At 36.1% G+C, this 24,488-nt stretch overlaps 1 pseudogene; it reads right to left on the bottom strand.

Annotated features, from left to right (window-relative positions):
* Positions 1–473: 473 nt before the first annotated feature.
* Positions 474–1,567, bottom strand: LOC113181186 (meiosis-specific protein MEI4 pseudogene; annotated as a pseudogene).
* Positions 1,568–24,488: the final 22,921 nt, after the last annotated feature.

The raw sequence follows: 24,488 nt of genomic DNA, 5'->3' as shown, positions 1-24,488 counted from the left end.
GTTAAATCCCTCTAAGATGACACCCAATGATGTAAGTGCAGTTGCATAAGAAATATGTTTTAAAGATTGCATTTATAGCTAATTATTTTAAACACACTGTATTGATAAAGTCACAAAACTGTGATCTCCTTCATTACCTTTTAGCATCTATTACATGAAAATCTTTCACAATTTAAATATCTGTTATGAGATAAACAATGAATGGTCCATTTTAGAGAATAATAGACCTAGACTACATTGAATGACATAAGATAAAATCACATGGGAAGGAGGACAGCATCCTCCACTGAAACAGACTAATGTCATATATATATATATATATATATATATACATGACTCATAATCTGTTTATACAATTTTAGACTAAATAAAAACTTTAAGTTGAATTAATTTTTAGAGATCAATCTAAAAGCACTCATTTAAAATATTCTTGAAAATGTTTAAGCTCAAGATATTCTGATACCTGTAAATAGTTAAGGAAGTGAGTTATTTTCAACAGTTTCTATCTCTGCTGCGTTCAAGAGTATGCCCAATCTCCATAAATAAAAAGCAAACAGAGGAAATGCATCAGAGAGTTGGAAGATATTCCATCATGTTTCTAAAGAAATCTCTTAACTCTTGGTCATCATGCCTTGATTAGCAGGGTGCTCTTTGGTTTCCTTTTGAAGAAGCTGCCCTACAACCCAGAACAAGGAAAAATATTTCCATAGCATGTCACATTGGAATTGTCTTGCATGTCATTAATGGACCCCAGATCATCAGCAAAGCTGTTTACTTCTGCTAAAAGTAGAGATATAATAGATTTTCTCAACAAGCTACAATTTTCTAGGGTTATCAGACTCTGAGAGACGTAATACTGCACCTGAAACTGGTTTATTTGGTTATTCCCTCAAAAAACCTGTAGTAGTACTTTCTCAAATTCTTCCAACTTCTTGGAACACTTTTTAAAACTATCATTAGATAAGTTATAATTACTGATCCATTTAGGTAAAGTACCAATAGCTTCTATCCAAAAGCTTGAAAAATGAAGTTTGGGATTACAATAACAAGTGGTCAAGTCATCCAGCAACTGACAAGTAGAATCAGAGACTGTGGAAGAGTCTTTTTTTTCCAAGTGGGTTAGTCTGTTTTCACACCACCGGATTCTGCCAAGTTCTTCCGTTCAAGCAGACACTGCAAGAACTGCCTGTATGAAGACAAAGGAGTTTCTGGGGTAACACGAGGTATTTTCACAAGAGGTAGTAGCAGGAAAAGTGGGGCTGCACAGCTCTCCACAAAATACTGAGACAGCTCAAAGGTTCAGTTCTCTGCTCATTTGATAAATCACATCCAGAATCTTCCATCAGAGTTGATATATTTTCAGAACTTCTAGGTTTGTGAGCCAGCACCTAGGAAGATAAATTTCCACTCTTAAATGATCCTGAACAAGGCTTCAACTCTGGTTCTCCATTTCGATTCCTGCTCAGACACCAGCCTTGCAAGATGCTCTCTGTATTCTCTACTTTTGATCAACTACTAAATCCAGAGCCAGTTTTGAAGTTCTCTAATACCACTCTTGAATATCCATCTTGGCTTTTGTCCCCCAAGAAATCCACACACCTGTGGGACAGTGTTTCAGAGAATCCAGCCAAATGTACTCTCAATTCAGTCTGGACTTTTTATTTTAATTACTTTTAATGTTGTTGTTGATGATGCTGTACTGGGGATTGAACCCAGAGAGACTCAAAACACTGAGACACACCTCCAGCCCTTTTTTATTTTTATTTTGAGACTGGTCTCTCTAAATTGCTGAGGCTGGCCTGGAACTTGGAATCCTCCTGCCTCAGTCTCCTGAGTCGCTGGGATTACAGGCTTGCACCATTGCACCTGGCTATTTTTTTTTTTCTAATTTAGGAAGAATTTATGTCTTTTTAATGTTAAATCTTCCTTCCACGAGCTGGAATCTCTCTCTCCCTCTCTACCTACCTAATTAGGTCTTCTTTTGGGAGGGAGGGGGTAACCACGAATTGAACTCAGGGACACTCTTATGTCCTTCAACAACATTTTAAAATGTTCCCCACAAAAGTTTTTTAATTTTTAGAAAAGTTTCTAAAAATTGTATAGATCTTGTTTTTGCTATCATAAACCCAATACTGTGGTTTATTGCTTTTTTAATTGGCTACTGATATAAAAAAAAATCTCTATTGATTTTTTAATTTCTTGATTTGCATTCAGCAACTTGCCAACTCTTTTTAACTTTAATAGTTTGTTGGTTCTCTTGTACTCTCTACAAAGTAATTAAATCCCCTGTACATACTGACAGTTTTGTCTCTTCCCTTAGAGTCATATCCCTATTTCTTTTCTCATATTTCATTGGCCAGGACATTGTGTCCCTTGTCAAACAAAAGGGATCATTGCAAGTATCATTGTTTGTTACTGACCTTAAAGGGAAGGCTTCTAGAATTTCTTCTTTCCGAATGATGTTTGAACATTTTTACCAGATCTGCCACTTGGGCAATACAATGTCTAATGGTGTGTTTATTAATAAAGAAATTGAAAACCTCACTTTGAGAGACAGAATTTCTTGCCAATAGAACACTGAGCTCCAAGCTAAACTAAAAACCGGAGCACATTTTCCCAACTTAAAATAGTTTTAATTGTGCTTTTACCTCCCAGTTTTTCTCGTTTCCTTTTGCCAAATTTTGATCAGGGGAATAGAGTATAACAGTACTAGTAGCCATGTGAAAAAGGGATCAAAACTATTTATGGTTAGAGCTATAGATGAACAAATTCTATACATGCTGTTATAATTAATGTAACCTAGTTTTCATTTTTACATATTTTTAACATTATATTTTAAGAACAAATCAGTGTTTGAATCCTCTACCTAGAATGAACTAGTTATGTGATTTTAGACAAATTGTTTAATTTTTTTAAATATTTTTAGTTTTAAATGGACACAATATCTTTATTTTATTTGCTTATTTTTTATGTGGTGCTGAGGATGGAACCCAGTGTCTCACACATACAAGAAAGGAGTTCCACCCATGAGCCACAACCGTAGCCCCACATTATTTGATCTTAAATTCACTTCCTCTTATAAAATGTGCATTATATACATTCGGTTCATAGGGTTGTTGTAATATGAATAACAATAATAATACAAGATTTTTGTGAGAATTATATGATCTCAAGATTACAACAATTAAATGATGCCTGGCATTACCTATTAGTATTGCATAAACATTTTATTTGAATCTTAACAAAAATTCTACAGGCAGACAGGGCCTACATGAGTCTGTATTTTTCTACTCACTGTATAAGTGGGAAAAAATAAATTCAGATACAGAGCTAATATGCAGTAGATATACAACAGCACCCTAACTTGTTGAAATACTTTCATACAGATGAGTAAATAGTCATTGCCTAAGCACCTCAAGTACCAATTCTCCAGCTTCTCTGAAATCCAGAGACCTCTTCATGATCCAGAAACTAAAATGCTAACTCCTGACTGGCAGTAGAAGTTGAGGACAGACCACTTAGTAACCATGAGCTCCTGATTATTAAATATTTTGAATACCACATTTGTTTATTGTAAATATCAGGCCTAAAATTTAAATCCAGGTCTTCATGACACCAAGTTCTTATTAGCATAATGAAACAATTAAGGAGGAAAACAATGGACAATAGTTGCATGCATAGGGTTTTTTCTCTTTTTTATTTTTGATTTATATATGATAGTGGAATGCTTTACAATTCATATTACACATATAAAGCACACTTTTTCATATCTCTGGTTGTATACAAAGTATATTCACACCAATTTCTTTCCTCATACATGAACTTTGGATAATGATGTCTATCACATTCCAACATCATTTCTAACCCCATGCCCCCTGCCTTCCCTTCCCACCGCTCTGCCCTATCTAGAGTTGTCTATTCCTCCCACGCTCCTCCTCCCTACCTCACTATGAATCAGCCTCCTTATATCAGAGAAAACATTCGGCATTTGTTTTTGGGGGACTGGCTAACTTCACTTAGCATTACCTTCTCTAACTCCATCCATTTACCTGAAAATGCCATGATTTTATTCTCTTTTATTGCTGATTAATATTCCATTGTGTATATATATATATATCACTTTTTTTATCCATTCATCTATTGAAGGGCATCTAGGTTGGCTTCACAGTTTAGCTATTGTGAATTGTGCTGCTATAAACATTAATGTGGCTGTGTCCCTGTAGTATGCTGTTTTTAAGTCCTTTGGGTATAGATGGATGAGTGGGATAGCTGGGTCAAATGGTGGTTCCATTCCCAATTTTCCAAAAATATCTCCATACTGCTTTCCTTATTGGCTGCACCAATTTGCAGTCCCACCAGCAGTGTATAAGTATACCTTTTTCCTCACATCCTCACCAACACTTATTGTTATTTGTATTCATAATAGCTGCCATTCTGACTGGAATGAGATGAAATTAGAGTGATTTTGATTTGCATTTGCAATGCATAGGTTTGTTTTTTAAAAAAATACACGACAACAGTGGAATGCATTACAATCCTTATTACACATATAGAGCACAATTTTTCGTAACTGTGTATATAAAGTCTGTTCATGCCAATTTATGCCATTATACATGTACTCTTTTTGTATTACAATTCTTTATACACATATATAACACAATTTTTCATATCTCTGTTTGTATATGAGGTACGTTGGCACCAAATTCAAATCTTCATACATATATTTTGTATAATGATTACCATCACATTCCACCATCCTTGCTTCCCTTTCCCTTCCCTTTCCCTTCCACCCCTCTTCCCTATCTAGAATTAATCTAATCCTCCCATGCTCTCCCTCCCCTACCCCACTTTGAGTCACCCCCCTTATATCATAGGTTTTTATTAAGTAAAAAATGTGAGACAGTCCTCAAGAGGGAAGAGAATCTCTAGAGTGTCTTGCAATGAATGGAATTAATTGGCCAAATGAGAAGTTTTAAAAGTTCAATATAATAAAGACTGAGCACTAATTAAAAAATGCATTTTCTTTATATGTTTTATAGCAAAATTAATGTTTTACCATAAAATTGAAGTTGTCATTGCTTTTATAGTTCCTATTATATGGAAGCCTTGGAAATATCTGCAAAGGCTGTCGGGATGACGGTAACAACCACTGTTTTGTTGTAGGTTATAATTTTGAAAAGTGTCATATTTTCAGCAGGAAATTTAAGAGAAATTGTATAATTCAAAGTAAGATAAAAGCATATTACCATCTATTAAATCTCCAGTATTAAAAGTTATAAATTACTTGTAAGATAAAATAGCTAGTGTTAATTGAGAGGCCCTCAAGCAAATAATATACAGATAAATAATAATAGGTCACCTTGAATTTGGGTTTCAAAAGTCTATAAATTTGTAATTTGGGATACAGGATTTTTTTCTTACTGTAAAAATTTTCTACTTTTTTTTCTAATTACTGGCAAACATGTCATCTCTCACTTGAAATTGTAACCACTTTGAAATAAAGTCATTGGTCATATTATTTGTATTTTCTCAGAAGAACTAGCACTCGTTAATGGCAGGTATTGATTATAAAATAATGGACAGATAAATTAAATGACAGACAAACTAGCAAAAATAAATTGATTAGTGATGATAAGATTTCTAGGCTAGCCCAATTCACTTCCCCAATTAAACTCAATAAACATTTATTGATCCTCTACTCTGGGCTAAGTACTTGAACCCTGTAAAACTACAAGACCTACAGTGTTTGTACCAATTAATCTAATCTGAAGTCATAGTGAGTCTTTTCTGAGTTATTTTGAGTACTCATATCTCTGAAGTAGAAAAGCATGTCCTTATTTGATAGTTAATATTTTCCTGAAAGGAAGACCCTTTCCATATTTCCAAATGTGGAAAGCTACTCTTCAAGAAACAAACACAAACTCTCTAAAAACTAAGGGGGAAAAGATACAAAAACCCTTATCGGTAAATAATACGTAAATTTGATGGTGCTTAGTTTACTGTTCAAATCTTTATCTGATTACAATAAAAGATTGCTTCTCATCATGCAGTATTTTAAAATAGAGGGAAAGCTCTTCCAGGGAATTCAATGTCCTCTTGACCTACCTCTACATGTTAGTTTAAAATAACAGTCATTTGCCAGCCAATTCAGCCATGAACTGTGACTAGGACCACAACACCCCGTGATTGGCCATCTGAAATGCTGCTGATAAATCTTCCATTAGAACAGGTTACACTGCCATCATTAACAAGTCATCAGTCAATCTGCTGAAAGTCATTTTCTATATCATTTCCTCTCGGAAGGCATGAGGGTCACATAGCACCATTGTATTAAACGTCCCTGGGAAATCTGAAAAATGTTGAAGGTGAAGAGTTGGACATGGTGTATTATTTCCAATTTACAGGATATTTTGAATCTTACACAATCAGACTAGCACACATGGCATTCTCATCATTAGCATCAGAAGTTCCATAAATGCACCATGCGAAGTAGAAGGTTTTACAGTTGCAATTTGCTTACAGACATCAAAAAGAAATTTCATGGAGAGGGGTCGTGGCTTATCGGTAAAGCGTTCATCCAGCACATGCGAGGCCCTGGGTTCGATCCTCAGCACCACATAAAAATAAACAAATTAAAAAAAGTGTAAAAAATTTTTAAAAAAGAAATTACATGGTAGTTATCTAATTCACTTTTTTTTTTTTTTCTCATTAGAAAGCCACTGTAATCCCCAGTGGCTTGGCAGGCAGAGGCAGGAGGATTGTGAGTTCAAAGCCACCTCAGTGAGACCCTGTCTCTAAATAAAATACAAAATAGGGCTAGGGGATGTGGCTCAGGGGTCGAGGGCCCCTGAGTTCAATCCCTGGTACAAAAAAAAAAAAAAGAAAGAAAGAAAGTCAAAGCCAGTAAACAAATGCAAGCAAGATACAAATAAATATTGCTGACAATTGCTATCAAGATCAACTCAGAATAACTGATATCACTTGGCTGACTGTTAATGGGCTATTTTAGTGAAAATTAGCCTATTACTAGCTTATCTGAGTGTCTCTTTTGAGCTTATTCCAGTTAAAGCTTAATTTTTAGGTGATATTTGAAGATAAACTCCCTAACTTTTCTAAAAATTGAGAGATGTCTACATATGTGGATTGTTGGTTCATGTGGAATTATAGGACATTTTTAAAAAATCCCTATTTGATGCTGTATGGATTTGAAATATTTTTCTTGGGTTTCAATTTCTATAATCTGTTTCCTGTGAAGCTAACCATGGCCAGTTTTCTTATGAAAGAGAATCAGTTTCAGGGAGTGACAAAGCCCAAAATATCAAATTTAAGTCCAAAATAAGCAGTCATCATAAAAGAATAATTGATTAATAGATCTTGGTCATTTTGAAATTATTAGCATGCAATTTGCTGACCACTTCTCTAATAGCCACCAGTTCATGACTTGGATTCCTGGAAAATATTATTAATGCAGCTGTTCATGAACCTTTTAAGAACCATAAAAAATATATTTTATGAAAAAATAAATATTTAACATTATCATAATGTCACATAAAATTTCGAGGTGTCTTCCAGGACAGAATATGTTACTGATTTTTCTCCTGTTGAGCAGATTGCTCCTTCTAGGTCTGTTTTGCCAGTTCTATCTCAACTTCCTGATCTCCTAGCACTTAATTGAAGTGTTGCAGAACATACCTTTAGACTCTCTGTAGACACTGATCAAATAAACTTTAATGACTTTAAATGTCATCTAAATGCTGACAATGCTGAAACTTAGACAACTCTCCTAAATTCCAAAGCCATATATCCACTTGCTTCCTCAGTATCTTCATTTGAATATATTAATAAACATCTCAAGATTTACATATGCAAAACTAAGGTCCTTGGGTCTAACCCTCCCTCTCCCCTGCAGCCTACTCCTCTGCAGTCTTCCCCATCTCAATTAATGGCATTCAGACCAAAAATCTTGAGGTCATCTTTACTTCCTCTCTTTCTCCAACAGACAGCATGCAATGTATTAGAAATGCTTGCTGGCTCTACCTTCAAAAATAGTGGAATGCCACTGGCAATGGAAAGGGTAGACACGCACACATACACACACACACACTCACACACACACACTTAGAAAAGTTTCATCAATGGTACTTTAGCCAAAGAAGCCAGACACAAGAGAGTATGCAAAGTGTAACTCCATTTGCATGAAGTTTGTGAACTGGCTAACATAATTTATGATGACAGAGATTAGAATAATCATACCCTCTAGGGAGTTACTAAGGGCATTGACTAAAAACACACAAAGGAAAGTTGGGAGAATCAAAACATTCTATACTTTTATTTCAGCGGGTGTTCACAAGGACACATACATATATTAAAATTCATCAAACGGTTCACTCAAATTTTATTGCTTATATATCATACCTCAAATATCTATAGAACATGTAGAGCTGGTGTCTTCAAAAGGTAAAAAAAAAAAGTGGAAGTATTCCATAATACAATAGGCTCTTTGAAAAGATTAAGATGTAATTCACATGCTACCCAGTGATCTAAGCAAAAGTCAAAAGTTAGCATAGGATAATTTAAGACAGGCCCGTGGGAAGCCTATTGTCCAGTGGAGTGAACCCCAAGACATATAGAGGAGATCATGAGATTCTTGAAAAGGTTACACCAACAGAACTAGTTTGAACTGAAAGAGGTTGATAAATAAAAGAAGGCTGTTATCTCTTAAAATTCTACAGGTAGGAAACAAACTGTTTAAACAACTCAGCTGCAAGTACATGCTAATCTTCATGAACAAGTAAGTTGACCTCAAAAACAAAGCCACAAATCCAGAGAGTGGAGCCAAAAACCATAGAGTATTATTCCTAGGAGTCTAGAAAACACAATACCATTCATTCATCTGGATTTCAAAAATGCTTGAAAACGGTTACTTCTTTCTCCTTTCATTTACTCTCTTTAAAAAAAAAATTATTTTTCAAGTGTAGATGGACACAACACAATGCCTTTATTTTTATGTGGTGCTGAGGATTGAACCCAGGTCCCGCCCATGCTAGGTGAGCACTCTACTGCTGAGCCACAATCCCAGCCCCAACTCTCTCTTTTGTCTTAAGCTCTTATTCTATGCCTGTCCCATCACTGCATTTCAGGAGTGCTGACTCGTTTCTTGAGTTTCACAAGGTCACAGGAAAGGCTTTAGTAGCTGACTGGAGCAAGACATTTGTCAGTATGGAGGATGAGTGAATGATTTAGATGAGATCTTTTGTTGCTGAAATGGGTTGAGATTTTTGAGATGTTGGAGAACGCACTTGAGATCAGGTGAATGCATTTTGTATGTAGGACAGATGTGAAACTTTGGAAGATGCTGGGGGTACTAAGTTAGGTAAAATAATGCTCCCCAAGGTTGTTCACATGCGAATTCCTGAAACCTATGAATATATCACTCTGCCTGCCAAAAAAGACTTTTAGTATGTTTCAATTAAGTGTCTTAAGATGTGGAGATTATCCAAGATTATTATCCAGGTAGGTTCTAGTAATAAGTAAGAGGGTCTTTATAAGTAGAAGAAGGACAGGAGGGAGACAGAAGCAGGAATAGAAACAGAAACAGAGAGAGAGCAATTTGATGATGGAAAAATAAGCCAAGAGCCAAGGAGTAAAGATGGCCTCTGGAAGCTAGAAAAGACTAGATGCTTCCAGAATGCAATTCTATGACCTCAATTTTGGCCCAGTAGGACTTCAACCGACAGAACCCTTAAGACAATTAATTTGTGTTGTTTTAAAGTAGTAAGTTTGTTATACATTACAGCATTACAGAATATTACTCTCCTGCATCTTATTTTCAATGTAACAGCGCAGTAATCCTTTATAAAACATATGTCGGATCACATCAGTTCTTTTGTAAAATCCTCCAGTCTCAAAGCTGCTTCCTTCTTGCACAGAGGAAAAAGTCAAAGGCCTCATCTCCATCTGCAGACACGTCTCTTCCTCGCACTACTCACAATACCTTTCCTTCGCTTCACCTCCTATGTTCACTCTCCCCTCCTCAGTGCACCCCAGCCACGTGCTTTAGGCTCCTTCCCACCTCCAGACCTCTGCCCTTGATATATAACTAAAATATTTGGCCCTAGAAAAACAGCTTTCTTTCTCTATTCTCTCAGGTCTTTGCTCAAATGTCACATTCTACGTTATGATTTCCCTAGCTTTATTTAGAGTGGGGTATTCCCTGCTCTAGCCTCTCATACTCACAAGTCTCCTTTCTACCTTTACTATTTGGGTTTCTTTTTTATGGCACAAATCATCTCCCAATTTGCTCTAATTTTCTTATTTTGTTCATTATCTTCCTTCTCCCAAAAGAATTAGAGCTCTCTCAGAATCAAAACACCACCCAGAATATAACAGACACTCAAGAAATGAGTGTGACATAAATGAAGTTAATATATTACCTTTAGCCACTGTTATGAATTTCGCTAATCTCCTTCTCTGCAGAACCAATCTTATATTGATTATAGAAATGTTTCTTCCCCCAGCCAAGGTCTACATATGGAATAACCACTAAATATATATTTATGGCATTTTATGCTCTTTTTTTTTTTTGGTACCATGCAATTGAACTCAGGGGTGCTTAATCACTGAGCCACATCTCCAGTACTTTTTTGTATTTTATTTAGAGACAGGGTCTTGCTGAGTTGCTTAGCACCTTACCATTGCTGAGGCTGGCTTTGAACTAGCAATCCTCCTACCTCAGCCTCCTGAACTGCTGGGATTACAGGCATGTGCCACCAAGTCCAGCTCATTTTTATGCTTTTTAATTGTAGTAAAATATTACTAATGTAAAACTTACCAACTTAATCATTTTTAAGCGTGCAGATCAGTGATATTAATTATATTGACACTGTTGTGTAATCTTCACCACCATCCATTTCCATAATCATTTTACCTTTCCCACCAGAAACTTACTCTCCATTCTCTCCTCTTATTCCCACCCCCTAACTCCTGGCAGCCACCAATCAATCTACTTTCTGTCTCTATGAATTTGACTACTTTCAATACCTTATAGAAGTGCTATCATACTGAGAGGGGTCAGACAGATGTGAAGGGTGTTAACATGAGGGTGGAGGGAATAATTCTATAAAAGTGCCCACTGTACTGACCCCACATGCTTTATTTTCTTTATATTTATTTTTTAATTATTTATTATGATTTGTTATACATGATGGCAGAATGCAATTCATTTCATATTACACATATAGAGCACATGTTTCAAGTCACTGAATCCACACAAAGTATTTTCACACCATTCGTGTCTTCATACATGCACTTAGGATCATAATGTCTAACTCATTCCACTGTCATTCCTACTCCCTTGCCCCCTCTCTTCATCTCCCTCCCATGTGCCCTATCTAAAGTTCCTCCATTCCTCCCATGCTCCCCCTTCCATCAACATTATGAGTCAGTATCCTCATATCAAAGAAAACATTTGGTCTTTTGTTCTCCAACTCCATTCATTTACCTGCAAATGTCATGGTTTTATTCTCTTTTAATCGCATGCTTTATTTTCCAAGAAGCAATTCACCTGCACCCCTGTCTGGCTTAAAAGGACAAAATATGTCACATTCCTCAGCAAACTACCTGTTATCTGCAAGGAAATGCAGGCAGGAAATAATGATAAGAGGAACCCAGTTTAGTTGAAGGGAGTGCAATCTCAGGATCATTTGGTGATTCTATGTTTAATTTTGTTTAAGAATCATGCTGTTTTCCACAGAGGCTGTCCCGCTCCAATTAACAATGCACAATAATTCCAACTTATCTATATCCTATTACTTTCTATTTTTTTAATAGCCACCCTAAACAGGCTTAGAATGTCTTTGATCTGCATTTCTCTAATAATTATTGATGACAAGCATCTGCTCATGTGCTTATTGGCTATTTTTATATCTTCCTTGAAGAAAAGCCCTTTGCCATTTCTTAATCCAACTTTTCTGTTGAGTTTTATGATTTATTCATATATTCTGGATATCAATTCTTATTAGACACATGATTTGCAAACATTTTCCCCCATCTAATGGGCCAATCTTTTACTCTGTTGATAGTGTCCTTTGATGCGCAAAAGTTTTTAATTTTGATAAAGTTCAACTTATTTTTTTTATTGCTTGTGCCTTTGGTATTGAATCCAATAAATCATTGCCAAACCTAATATCATGAAGTTTTCTCTGTTTTCCTCTAAAAACTTTATAGATTTAGCTCTTATACTCAGGCCTTTGATCCACTTCAAGCTAATTTTTGTATGTGGTATCAGGTAAAAGTCCAACTTCTTTCATTTGCATGTGGATAGCCAACCTTCTTAGCACTATGTAAAAAGACCAAGCTTGGGGTTGGGGTTGAGCGCTTGCCTAGCATGTGTGAGGCACTGACAATATATATGTATGTATATGTGTGTGTGTGTGTCACATATAAATAAATTAAAAATAAAGGTACATCAACAACTAAAAAATATTAAAAATAAAAGATCGAGCTTTTCCCACTGAATGATCTTGGCACTCTATTTATGGCATTTTAGTTAACTGACCTCTTAATGAATTCTGCTGTATAAAAATCTTATATAATGAAATCATGGTTCCTTACATGGAATAATAAATTCATTTCTTATTTGGGGTGGATACAAGCCATGCACCTTTGTGAACAGAACAGAAAATCACAACCCTTTCTTTTTCACTCTCTCACTTCTATAGGATTTGACTTTTAAAAGTTCAGCACACTTCATTATGTGTTACCTATACCCATAAGATGTAAATAGTGTTGAAAAATGTAAGAAAGTTGAACAAATGCTTAAAGAAATAAAACCTAGAGAGGAAAAGATTTCAGTGTGTTAGATTCCTAATATTAGTTACTTTTGGCCCCTGAAGGTCAATCCACTCATTTGGGTTTTTTTCCTTATATCTCCTTGGCTTCCACCATCTACCCCTCCCCCACTTCATCCTATAACTTCAAGAGATCCCATTAGCCCTGTGGATTGTAAATCAATACATTTTATTCACTTAGCTACCTAAAGGGAAGCAGAGGACTCATAAAAATAATACTTTGTGTATTTATTTAAAGACAAAGTTAGAACCTTATTATTTGTAATTTTTAATTTCAATTCAATATTTATGTGTGATTTGGCCAAAAACATAGATAAAAGGAATGACTATAATAGTAATACATTAACAGCCATAGAAGTAAAGGAAACTAACATGATTGAATTTTTATAAGGTACTAAGGACTTAATTTTAAATTTCATTTAATTCTCAGAATAACCATGTAAGATGGGTACTATTATTATCCCATTTTAGAATTGAAGAGATGGAGCCTTGGAGAATTTTTCATGACCACCCAGGTCACAGAATGAATTTAAAAGGCTGTCTTTTTAAATTTTTTTTTATCTATGCATAGAATTATGTTTAGTAGTAGGATTCATTGTGACATATTGATACACACCCATAATTTGATCAGTTTCATTCCCTTTCCAACCCCCTTTCCTTTCCTGTGATCCCCTTCCTCTGCCCTACTGGTCTCCCTTCTATTTTCATGAGATCCTTTGTTCCTTTTTTCTCATTAGCTTCCACATATGAGGGAAAAAAAAACAGCCTTTGACTTTTTGATTTTGGTTTATTTCACTTAACATGATGCTTTCCAGTTCTACCCACTTTCCTACAAATGACATAATTTCATTCTTCTTTATGGCTGAACAAAACTCCACTGTGTGTGTGTGTAATATTTTCTTTATCCACTCATTTGTTGGGCCATCTCAGCTGGTTTTATAGTTTGACTATTATGAGTCATGCTGCTATAAACATAGATGTGCATCAAAAAATGGTATAGCAGGGTTGTATGGTAGTTTCATTCCTAGTCTTTTGAGCAACCACCATACTGATTTCCAAATTCATATTCTTCCATATGAATTTTAGGACTATTGAAAAAGATAGTCTTAAATTTCCATAGTGGAAATTTACATTTCCACCAACAGTGCCAAAGTATCCCTTTACCCCCACATTCTTGCCAGCATTTATTGTTACTTATATTGTTGATGACCATTCTAACTGGAGTGAAATGAAATCTCAGTGTAGGTTTGATTTGTATTTCCCTGATTGCTAAAGATGTTCAGCATTTTGTCACATATCTGCTGGCTATTTTTATTTTTTCTTTTGAGATATGTTTGTCTAGTTTCTTTGCTCATTTATTGATTGGATTATTTTGTTTCTTGGTGTTGAGTTTTTTGAGTTCTTTATATATTATGGAGATTAATCTTCTGTTGTAAGACTAGTTAGCAAAGATCTTCTCCCATCCTGAAGGTTTCCTTTTCATACTTTTGTTTCCTTTGCTGTGTAAAAATTTTTTAATTTGAATGCCATCTCATTTATTAATTCTTGGTATTATTCCCTGAGCTTTAGGAGTCTTATTCAGGAAGTCATTGCCTGTGCCTATATGTTGAAGCATTGCCCCTATGTTTTCTTCTAGCAGTTGCAAAGCTTCTGTTCTAATTCCTCAGTCTTTGATACATTTGGGGCTGACTTTTGTGCAGGGTGAGCAATGGATCTAGTTTTATTCTTCTTCATATGGGTATCCAATTTCCTCTGCACTATTTGTTTAAAAAGGTGTCTTTTGTCCAACATATGTTTGTGATGCCTTTGTCAAGGATCAGATGTCTGTATCTGTGTGGGTTTGTCTTTGTGTCTTCTATCCTGTTCCATTGGTCTACATATCTTTATTTATTCCAGTACCATGATGTTTTTATTACTATAGCTCTGGAGTATGATTTCAAGTCAGGTATTGTGAGGCCTCCAGCATCACTCTTTTTGCTCAGAATTGCTTTGAATATTCTGGGTCTTTATTCTTCCATATGAATTTTAGGACTATTGAAAAATATAGTCTTAAATCCAAAGCATGTGCTTTTAACACCTACACCAGTATTTCAATTGTGTTAATTAGTCAGTTACAACTTGCACATGTTTGAAATAATTGGTATATAATGTGTAATTCTGTATTACTATTTCTTTATATTTTTCTTTAAAATCAATACTTCTCTTTTAAAAATATTTGCTTTCAAAGGTATGAAAGAGAATTAGAAAAAGGTTTTTTATTTATATATGACAGTGGAATGCATTACAATTCTTATTACACATACAGAGCACAATTTTTCATATCTCTGGTTGCATACAAAGTATATTCACACCAATTTGTGTCTTCATATATGTACTTTGGATAATAATGATCATCACATTCCATCATCATTTGTAACCCCATGCCCCCTCCCTTCCCCTCCAACTCCTCTACCCTACCTAGTTCGTCTATTCTTCGCATACACCCTCCCCTTATCCCACTATGAATCAGCCTCTTTATATCAAAGAAAACATTTGTCATTTGGTTTGGGGGGATTGGCTCACTTCACTTAGCATTATCTTCTCTAACTCGGCCTGCAAATGCCATGATTTTATTCTCTTTTATTGCTGAGTAATATTCCATATATGCCACATTTTTTTATCCATTCATCTATTGAAGGGCATCTAGGTTGGTTCCACAGTTTAGCTATATTAGTGATAAATACTCAGAAAGGGAAACGAGGAAAACTCCCCCGTTTATAATAGCCTAAAAAAACAAAACAAACAAACAAACAAAAAAAAAAAAACCTTGGGAATCAACTTAACGAAAGAGGTGAAAGATCTATATAATGAAAATTACAGAACCCTAAAGAAAGAAGTTTAAGAAGATCTTAGAAGATGGAAAGATCTACCTTGCTCTTGATAGGTAGAATTAATATTATCAAAATGACCATGCTTCCAAAAGCAGTATACAGATTTAATGTAATTCTGATCAAAATTCCAATGACATTCCTCAGAAGAAAGGTCTTTAATGCTATATAAATAAACTTCCAAGACTCTAAAACCTGTTTACCCTCTTTAAAATTAGATATTCAAAGTATAAGAAAAATATTACAAATGTAATTAACACGAAACACCATATGGTCTTCAGAAAAACTAAATGAGCATTCGAAAGGTGTGTTTTACCCACTATCTGATTTAATGTTCCTTAAAGGCTATAATCATGTCAAAAAGATGAGAAATCATTTCGTGTCCCTTCATGGTACCTGCTCCTCATCATGGGAAACATGTTACCCTACATTGTGCCCATGTGTGCTATCACACCAACAGCAAGCCAGTTTGGGACAACTGCATAAATGATCCATCTACAGCAGACAAAATCCTCATGTTTGCTTTAAACCTGCAATGGTTAAGGTAATAGTCTGGTGGAGGGAAGAAATAAGAGGTGGAAAAACAGGTAAAATAGTAGGTTTAGGACTCTTTAGGAAGAAAACGGAATTAAGAATTCAGACACAATATTGTAATGAATATAAAACCATGATAAGAAACAGATTTTTAACAAACAGATCCTACAAGTGGATAATTTATTTTTAAACATAATTTAGTACTAGCAATAAATACTTAAGAATATTCACCCTACAAACTGACCTAGTTTCAAGACTTAGAAATACACAGCTCCTCTCACACCTACCCTGAGAAACTTCAGTGTTCACCCTCAGATGCTTCACCAAGAAGTCTGTAGTCTCTTTGCCTGTTCTCCCTATAAATATGGCAAGTATACTGAGAACCTGTAAGTGGAATTAAGTCTGCTGTCTAGAAAAACTTTGCATTTTATATTTAAAATTTGTCTTGTTTAATTTCCACTATAAACATAAATCAACTTCATCAAGTAGTATTTTAAGTACCCCTATATATTGCAGTCTATGACAAAAAAAATCCCTGCAGTGGAAATAATATTGATATCAACATGGATAAACCTATACTAATAGAAAAATGATACTAGGTAATCCTATAATTTTTTCTAATAGTTAAATGATTATGATAACTCACAAGCAGGATCATCAGAAATGAATAAAAAACATAATTCAATTTAACTAAACTTAGAAGAGGCACTTACTTGAAACAGATGAGCCAATGAAGAGTTGGATACATTTAACATGACTAGAAAGTATAATATTTGGAGAACTATTCACCAGGTAGCTATCTTGGATGAAAAGAAGAAGGTCCCAAGAGGATAAGGAAGCCTATACATAGATTCGGAAGACAACGTCAACATTGGAGCCAACCTGAGACAAAGGTAGAACCCCCACGTAGCCACTAGGAATTTACCACATAGTTTTAGCAGCAGCCAAATGACCTTCTTTCCGGAGGCCATGAAACATGGTACTCCTGACTGAAGACGGAAGCCAGAGAAGGCACCAGATCTGTCCTAAAGGACGTCGTCTGCATGGTGTCCTCTAGTGGCCAAAGTCTATCACTGCATGTTAAAAATAGAAACCTTACTCCATAAACTCAAGAATCAGCTCTCCGATCAGCAGCTGATACTGGGTAGTCAATCTGGAGATTATTTCTCAAGTTTCTGCACTGTTTTCCACTTATATTTATATCAATGGACAAAGCAATTATACCTGAAAGCATTCTGATTTAGTGGTCAAAAGGAGGTGGTACAGCTTAAATAGCCTATGACAGTAACATCTTGCTGTGCCCTTCTCTGGCTTTCAGACTGGGTTGCTTTCATGAATGAATTAGCCTTTCTTTTTCTCATCTGACATATCTTTAAAATGGGCAACAACTTGATAAAAGTAATAATAATTTTTTTACATCATAAGATCACTTCATAGTAATCCTATGAGATGATAAATATCATTAACTAAACTTGAAGCCACCCTAACTCAGAATCTTTTTCTTCAGTTAAGGCCATTTTTGGTGTACGTTTTCTGTTATTTGCAGTGATCACCATCCTACTGATACTCTGACTACTATAAATGAGTGTTTTAAATAACATTTGTAATCCTGCCATAAGCTGGACTTTAGGATTTTAAAGTTATCCAAGTATATACATTATCCAAATCAATAATTATGCCCCTGAGAAAACCAAGGTCAATGGAGCTTAAATGCCAGGCCACGCAGCTGGCAGAGCTGGGACTGCTAACACCCAATATCCCTGACTCAGTCCTGCGCCCTTTTGTCACAGAGCTCTTTCATTCCTCTTCTCAGTCTGTAAGAGTCATTACAAATCATACCCCAGTCCAGGGAAACCCAGAAGCCAACTGCTTCCTCAACACCTTTTACACACCTACCAATTAATCACTTTTAGGGGGAGGAATGGTTAACACCAGTGCTGAAATTATAATGAAAAGATATTGGAAGAACCATCAAGAAAGCAAAAGATCAGTGAGTTCAATGCACAATTGAAGTATTGCTTATCAGAGACTGATGCACAAAAAAAAAAAAAAAAAAAGAAAAAGAAAAAGAAAAGATGCAAACAAATGGAGGAACCATTTTATCTCCCTAACCAACTGATGAGACTGCCTCCACCTACTTTCCTGTCTTCATCCAGGCCTGTGGTCAGGCTCACTAGCCCTGTTACTAGTCCTTTGACACCACTCTGAGTTCCCTCTAACTTGTCTCCTGCTTGTCTTTCCTTTGGGGGATATAATTTTAACAGCATCACCATTTATACCATGGTTAAACCCAAAATCTAGAGTCTCCTTATCTTTCTTTAATACCCCATACCCAAACCACTAGCAAATTCTGTTGGATTTATCTTCAGAATACATTCCAAATCCAGTCACCTCTCACCAACTACACAGCTATATCTTTGTTCCATTCCTTCATAAACCTTCTCTCTGCTAACAACTACAATGGCCTCCTAACTCACAGGAGGCACTTTTAACTGTTATACCTAAAAACATGCTAGACAATGTCACTGCTGTGTCCAAACTCTCCAACAGCTATTGTCACGTTCAAAATAAAATTTAAGCTCCTTACCTGGGCTCAGGAGCCCACCTTAACGCCTTTTCCATCTCCTTGCTCATTTCCCTCTACACTGACCCACCTCCTTACTGCTACTTGAAAATGGGATGCTTGCTCCAGGTTAGGGCTTTTGCCAGTGCAATTTCCTCTGCTAAACAGCTTTGTCCTTCAAGTTTTCCAATAGGTGGCTTTCATTTCACTCAGATCTCAGTCCAAATGTCACCTGTCAGAGAAGTGTTCCCTAATTTATCTAAATTAGAATCCTCATCTTGCTTTATTTTCTCTCAAAGAATTTATCATGATCTTAAATCAAGTTACCTATTTCTTAGCATATTTATTGTTTGTCCCTTGCACTAGAATATAAGCTTTGTGGTGTCACAAACTTATTTTGTTTGTGACGTTTCTCCCCTAGAACGGGGCATAGCACAGTATCAATAAATATTAATAAAATGAATTCATGACTCCATATGTCCTCTGAAGTTCGGTATAATGCTCAGTGTTTTCCATTTGGAAACATAATTCATGCACTGATTAACTATTTTTAGATACATCATCACAATTTGTGATTCTATCCCTTTCACTTTAAGGACTGAAAGGTATTGCTCACTTGCTGAATGTTAAATTAGTCTAATGGTGGAAATTGCTTCTCAGCCATCTCCAACATTTCTTCTATAGAAAATTAGGTCTGAAAAATATTTTGGCCTTCACAGATTGCCGTCACCACATTTGAGATCAACTTAGAGGGTTGAAGGCTGGAGCCAAAATTTGGTTCTAAGAAAAACAATGTGCTTTCAGTTAGTATGGCTATGTGGCCGTAGGATGGGTGAGCCTCCAGGATGTCTGCACTGCTCAGCTTGCCTTGCCATCTACTGTTAAATATGGCCCCCAGAAGATACTGAAGAAATTATTCTATTGCCGGTCCAAACCTCAGAACCATCTAATAAAGTGTGGTATGGGTGTCAAACTAAAATGTAAGATTGAATTAAGGCCTGTGGGCATCATAATATGGTCCTATTCAACCATCTTAAGCAAAAATCTTTTAATGGGAATATCCTTGCAGGTGCACAAAAAGTGATTCACTTTCTGCACCATTGCATCTCCACAATGCAGAATCTCACATGCCTCACTCATGGTTCCATTGATATTTCCTTTCAGGAGTCACTGCCTTAGTAGAACACATTTCCTGGCTGAAGGCACATCCAACATCCAACACAAGGCATAAAATAATCAGTCTTATAGAAAACGTATGAAACAAAGAATTTTTAAAAAACTCCTTTTGAAGTCTCCAGTAATGAAAAATGTGTCATTTATTTCTACCGCACCTTTCTTAAAACTATTTATGGTTGTTGTTTAACGTAGAAAAAGTAACTGGCAATTACTGAGCCGTTATTGTGCGTCAAATACTCTATATAGGTGACTTCATTTGATTTAATTCTTACAACAACGACTTCCAGACAGGTATCAATGCCATTTTACAACACAAAGCAAGCTGAGAGATCTCAAGAGGCCTGCTCTCCAAACCTCTATATCTCCCAAACTTCCCCACCTCAGTCGATATCACCACCTTCTCAAGCTAAAAACCTGCACATGTCATCCCTGACACTTACACAAGCCTTCATTCCATTGTACCCACCAGCCTAAACATCCATCATTATTACCTGGACTATTGCAAGAGCCTCCTAACTCATCTCTCTGCTTTCATGCTTGCCCACTCCATTCTCTAACCCAGCAACTAAAGTGATCTCTAGGAAAAAATAAGCCATAAAACAAGACAAACAAAAGTTGGCTTAAACATTTCAGTGATTCTCCACCATAATTAAAATGGGACCCAAATTATATTACCCTATTCACAAAACTCACTTCATGCCCTTCTCTCCATTCTCTTTAACCATCAGGACTATCTTGAATGCTCTAACTTTGTAACTCCTTGATGGTTCTGACTCTGGAACTTTCTCCACGCAGATCTTTACCTGGAAAGTTCACGTTCGTTCTGTTCTCAGCTGGGATCTCACCTCCTGCTATGGTTTGGATATGGTTGGAGTGTTTCCCTCGATGTTTCCTGTGTTGAAATGCAATCCCCAATGTGAGGGATTAAGAAGGTGGAAGCTTAATCTGACTGTGGTGTTCAGAGGTGAGGCGATTTAGAGCGAATTAGGTTCAGAAAGTCTTCAGGGTGAAGACTCCATAATAAAATACCAGTTACTTTATAAAAATAGAGACAAAAAGAAACACACACACACACACACACACACACACACACACCTGTCTCTTGCCATATGATGCCCTGTGCTGACTCATGAAGGCCATCACTAGATGTGGCCACTCAACCTTGGATCTCCAGAACTGTGATGTGAGATAAAGAAACTTTTTCTTTTATAAAGTTTCTCACTTCAAGGATTTTGTTATAGTCATTAAAAAACGAACTAAACACCTCCTTGGGTGGTCTTTTCTAATAGCATAAAGCAGCCCTACACTCATCTCCCAAGGCAGTCCCTGCAACTTTATCAGTACACAATAAACGTTAGATGAAAACTGCCTATGCTTTCATCATTTGTTGCAGAGCCAAGATTAAAATTCAGGCATCCATCCAAAAAAAGTTCTGTGCTATTCTTTATTTTCTTTTAAGACACAGAGAGAAGAGAGAGATAGAGAGAATTTTTTTAAATATTTACTTTTGAGTTTTCGGTGGCCACAACATCTTTATTTTTTACTTTTATGTGGTTCTGAGGATCGAACCCAGTGCCCTGCGCATGCCAGGCGAACACATTACCGCTTGAGCCAATCCCCAGCCCTCTGTGCTATTCTTAATTCTATATAACTTTATCTTGGAATATTATAAGTTGTAAAATTTACTATTCACTTTACATATATAAGACCTTCCTTAGATTAAAATTATACCTACTCTTCAAGGCTTGTTTTATTTTCACAATGGTGTTTTTCTTCATACCCAATCAAGTTCAATCACTCCTTCCTATTAATATTAACATCTCTATTATAGTTTATTTTTGAAAATTTGCTTACTTTGTTTTTTTTTTTCAATCTAACTCTCCAAATAGACTATAAGTTGTTTGAATATAGGGGTCATATCTGACTCTTGTTGTTTCACCCAGTGCCTTTTGGATTACCTTGAACATAGAAGCTATTCAACAAATTCTTGCTGAATTAAATTATTTTCGCTCTGTACAAAAGTCTCATTGATTTCTGTTTCATAATATTAATAAAAATCACTCAAGAAAGCAAAACAACCTGTTTATTGACAATAATGATATTTTCAGGAAGTTTGTTGGAATGATTAAGGTTCAAGCTCACTAGTCCACACATTCTAGAATGAATTCCATGGGGAATAAATTGTATCTCACTGACTCAGAACCTATAAATATTTTTCAAGTAATATCGACACAGGATGTTGAATTCCAAAAACTTTTGAAAACCACTAGTCTTTCACATTCCTCCCCAAATGTCACACAGTGTAAAACTGATGGATCTTTTGTGACCTGATGACATTTGTCTCCATTCCTAAATTCATTATAATGGAAATGCGGTCTTCTATCATCCTGCTACAGTTGGTATAAATTCACTAGATACTTTTTAAAAATATTTTGGGAACACACAGTCATGCAAACCAATGTCTGCCTGTCCCAGCAGGGGATAGTAAAAGACTTTTCAAACACCAGATGGGATTTAACAGTGTTAGTAAAACAGAAAATGCTCCAAGAGTGCTAGGTCACTTTGTGAACAATTCAAAGCAAATATATTTGTTTCCATTATACATACTTTTCTTTCTTAAGAAATTATAAAGCTTTCCAATAAAAGTTTTATCATCACCCTCTGATGTTTGATTTCTCTTAATATTAAACTATCATTATTTACCCTTTTGGATGCTATGCATTGATTGTGTGTGTGTGTGTGTGTGTGTGTGTGTGTGTGTGTGTGTGTGTCTACGCTAGCTTTCTAATTTTACCACAGGTCTAGAACATATCAAGTTCTAAATCAGCCTTCACCTGAATTACAACATGTTGAATGTTCACCAGAAATCTAAAGTAGAAATATTCTGTCCAATGTGACTCTTTAGTTTGTCATATTTCACTTTAACCTTGTTCACAATTGTTCACATTTTGACATACATTTTATAAAATGGTAATTGATAATAACAAAATGGGACCTAAAAACACATTATTATCTGTTTGTTTTAAAAAACTGATTTTCTTGGAATCCTCTGGGAATATAAAATTATGATCATGAGCTAGAGTCAATTTTCTATTCAAAGTATGTAGAAGTGTATTTACACGTTTAACCCTTTTCCCCAAAAAACATATGACTTATACAATTGAATTGTATTGTTTGTTTTGTACAAGTAACAAGCTTCCAGTTTAGGGACAAGAAGAGGAAAGTGTCTGCAAATGCTTTCACCCTATTTTTTACTCAGATTAACATTAGAAAGAGGTTCTTTGCCTCAGTGCATGCCAACTCCTAGTAAATGGTTACGAAAGAATGTAGTTGAAAGTCATCCTGAGATTAAATTGTAGCTGCATTTAATATGTTAAGTATATAATCCACAAACAAACAATAGGGCAATTTAATTAAAAAAAAAAGCGTTCTTGTATCCTAGGCATGTCTGTGAACAGAATTGCTCATTTTCCTTCTTCTGCATTATACTACTTATCTTAGATAAGGAAGCAGTTCAGAGCAAGAGAAGGCAATAACAGTAATCAGAGGCTGTTAATACCTGTTAACTGACCTGATGACAGACCCCAAGCCAAAGTTGTCAAGATTCTGGGTTTGCTCAGATACAGAATCAAGAAAGGGTCTCTGCTCTGGGCACGGTGGTACATGACTGTAATCCCAGGAGCTCAGGAGGCTGACAGGGGGATTGTGAGTTCAAAGCCAGCCTCAGCAAAAGCAAGGAGCTAAGCAACCCAGTGAGACCCTGTCTCTAAATAAAATATGAAATAGGCCTGGGGATGAGGCTCAGTGGTCAAGTGTCCTTGAGATCAATCCCTGGCAACCCCTGCCCCGACCCCTCGCCAACCCCCACCTACCGCCCTACCCCCACTCCCACCCCCTCCCCCACCTAAAAAAGAAAGGGTCTCTATTCACTGTATCTTCATTCTCAAAGAGCATGAACATCACAAAAAAAAATCAAAACGAATGATGCCATTCTCCTACTTAAATTCTTCAGTGGCTCTCCTCTGACCTCAGGAGAAAGTCCAAACTCCAGAATACTGCCCAAAGCCCTTTGTGAGATGGACTTACTGAATGCTCCAGCTTCATCTCTCCTCCAGTCCCCTTTCACTTTGCAGCTGGGCAGCAACAAGCAATTCCCAAAATCATGTGTCGCCTTCAAACCGCAACACCCTCCCCTCACTTTTTCCTGACATTGTTGCCTATACCATAACTCAAGCTGCTCCTTAGAGTTCAGCTCCCCACCCCCAGGGGAAATCCTATAGCCTCAAAGTTCTGGGGGGATAGAAGTGCCTCCTGCAGGGATGGCTTACCTGTCTCTGCTACTGGTCTGTATTTAGTCCTCATAAACCCAGTGAAGTAAGACTTATGACATTTTACAGATTAAGAAACCAAGATAGGGGCTAGAGATATAGCTCAGCTGGTAGAGGGTTTGCCTCACATGCACAAAGCCCTGGATTCAATCCCCAGCACCACAAAAAAAAA

Source organism: Urocitellus parryii, chromosome 5 (genome assembly GCF_045843805.1).
Source record: "Urocitellus parryii isolate mUroPar1 chromosome 5, mUroPar1.hap1, whole genome shotgun sequence".
In the NCBI taxonomy this organism is placed as follows: Eukaryota; Metazoa; Chordata; class Mammalia; order Rodentia; family Sciuridae; genus Urocitellus; species Urocitellus parryii.
The sequence above is the reverse complement of the archived record's forward strand: the minus strand, read 5'-3'. Positions and strand labels throughout refer to the sequence as shown.